Source organism: Oryx dammah, unplaced genomic scaffold (assembly GCF_014754425.2).
Source record: "Oryx dammah isolate SB20612 unplaced genomic scaffold, SCBI_Odam_1.1 HiC_scaffold_12, whole genome shotgun sequence".
Classification (NCBI taxonomy): Eukaryota; Metazoa; Chordata; class Mammalia; order Artiodactyla; family Bovidae; genus Oryx; species Oryx dammah.
The window spans coordinates 4991791-4994408 of NW_024070196.1; the positions used below are offsets into that span (position 1 = coordinate 4991791).

Sequence of the window (2618 nt, forward strand, 5' to 3'; positions counted from 1 at the left end):
ATGGTTCAACTCTCATATCCGTACCTGACTACTGGAAAAAACATAGCTTTGACTAGATGGGTAGGGGCTACAGATAAAATATCTTGCCTACCAATGGCTGTCATTTGATTTGCAAAGAGTCCATGCTCTTGAAGTTTTGGATTGAAATGTAAAATGGGATCATGTTATAAGTGCACTTCAGGAGTTGATTGTGTAAAGGACATCCAAAGGACCTTCCCTCAAGTGCAAACTGTAAAGCAAAACATTTCAGATAGTAGTATTTTAACAAATATTGCCTTTAAATTTGACTTTAAACGGCATGTTTCGTTGTGGTGAAAAACCCTTATATTCTGAAATCTATTTCTGTAATTATTTTGTGTTGCAAAGCAATAGATTAATAAGTCATTAAATGTAAAATATATTCAGTATTTTTTTAAGGTACAGACCAGCAAAAAGTTGCCCTCTCTAAATTCTGTGAGGTAGAAATATATTTTTGCTATTATTTCATTAAAGAAATACTAATTTGACATATAAAAAGTAAAAAGGACATAACATAAAGGTCAGTTGGAATAGCCTGACAACAAATACAGGTGAAATATAATTTTACAAATGTGTACCTAGTGTTTGACTTTAGGAGAATTGCAACGTGAAATTTTATTTTACGGTATTACATTTATATAATTGTTAGTGTGACGCACATTTGTCAGCTTGTAGGTATATATTCAATGAGATACCATGAAGCAGAGCAGAAATTTTCAGTTTATCCTTATATTTCGCCTTTATCATTCACTATGAATCTGTGTTTCTCAAAGATTTGTTAACAAAAAATGGAAGTAGCACTCTTCACGGCATTTCCCTCAATTTGGACTGTTTCGTGTAAACTGAAGCAAGTTCACTGAGAGCTCTGACACCATACTTATTCCTCACTGGACCCTGAAGAATCCGGGAGTGGGAGGACCGAGGTGCCTATGCGCGCGTGCCTGCTAAGTCACTTTAGTTGTGTCTGACTCTGCGACCCTGTGGACTATAGTCCACCTCTGTCCATGGGATTCTTCAGGCAAGAATAATGGAGTGGTTACCATGCCCTCCCCCAGAGAACCTTCCCCACGCAGGGACTGAACCCCTGTCTCTTACATCTCTTGCCTTAGCAGGGAGGTTCTTTACCACCAGCGTCACCTGGGAAGCCCCCAGGCGCCTATGCTGCTGGTGCTGCTAAGTCGCTTCAGTCATGTCCAACTCTGCGTGACCCCATAGACGGCAGCCCACCAGGCTTCCCGGTCCCTGGGATTCTCCAGGCAAGAACACTGGAGTGGGGTGCCATTTCCTTCTCCACTGCATGCAAATCACCCCTATTCAGTGACTCCCCTTAGCTGAGGCTGGGCAGCTGGAGGCCCCAGGGTTTCAACTCAGGGCTTGCTGGGTTTGTGGGCAAAGATGCTTTGGCCTGTGAAAATTGCCCTTGGATCAGTGCTGTTCTATCACTGAGCATTTGGGAACCTCCGTTCTACAGGATATAGATAAAGGTCAAGTTTACCCTTAACTGTCAATGATCATGAGATAGTTGGCTATAGTTAGAATGCCAGGCTAATCACAAAGAGGAAATTAATTTCCCATCTTATAAAAGCATGTGTGTGTGGGTGGGTGTGTCTATGTGTGTTTGTGTTGCTCAGTCGTGTCTGACTCTTTGCAACCCCATGGACTGTAGCCTGCCAGGCTTCTCAGTCCGTGGGATTCTCCAGGCAGGAGTGCTGGAGTGGGTTGCCATTCTCTTCTCCATTATAAATGCAGAGTCTCCCCTTTTGTCCATTTTCTGCAATAGGTCCCACATGGTAGTGAGTTTCACAATGTGTCCCCGCACATATTTATATCCACCCAGAATTTCAGAGTGTGGACTTATTTGGAAGGAGAGTCTTTGCAGATGTACTTAAGGATCCTGAAATGAAATCGTCCTGGATTTAGAGCAGGCCTTCAATTCAATGACCAGTGTTCTTATAAGGAGAGGAAAAGTTGTGCCTGGGACTGACATAGTAGGTTCATCGTACCTCAACAAACAAACACACTCACAGAAAAAGAGATCAGATTTGTGTTTACCAGAGGTGGGGAGTGGTGGTTGGGGGGGTGGATAAGTGGAACTGGAGGAAGGCAGTCAGAAAGTATGAACTTCCAGATATGAGACAAATCAATGCTGGGGATGAAAGGCACACCATGATGAACATAATCAACACTGCTGTATTCCCTGGTGGCTCAGAGGATAAAGCGTCTGCCTGAAGTGCAGGAGACCCGGGTTCGATCCCTGGGTTGGGAAGATCCCCTGGAGAAGGAAATGGCAACCCACCCCAGTATTCTTGCCTGGAGAATCCCATGGACAAAAGAGCCTGGTGGGCTACAGTCCACGGGGTGGCAAAGAGTCGGACACGACTGAGCGACTTCACTTTCACTTTCATGCTATATGTGAAAGTTGTTAAGAGAGTAAATCTAAAGAATTTTCATCACAAAGAGAAAAGTTTTTTTTTCTTAATTCTGTATACGAGGTGATGGATATTCACAATTTATTATAGTCATCATTTCATGATCTATGTAAGTCAGATCATGACCCTGTAACTGACACACTGCTGTATTTCAATTATATCTCAATAGAA

At 42.7% G+C, this 2618-nt stretch overlaps 1 non-coding gene across 1 annotated transcript; it reads left to right on the forward strand.

The window, feature by feature from the left end:
- The first annotated feature begins 2212 nt into the window (after window positions 1-2212).
- Window positions 2213-2284, forward strand: TRNAF-GAA. The gene has a single exon. It is a non-coding gene; the product is annotated as a tRNA-Phe (tRNA).
- The last annotated feature ends 334 nt before the right edge of the window (window positions 2285-2618 follow it).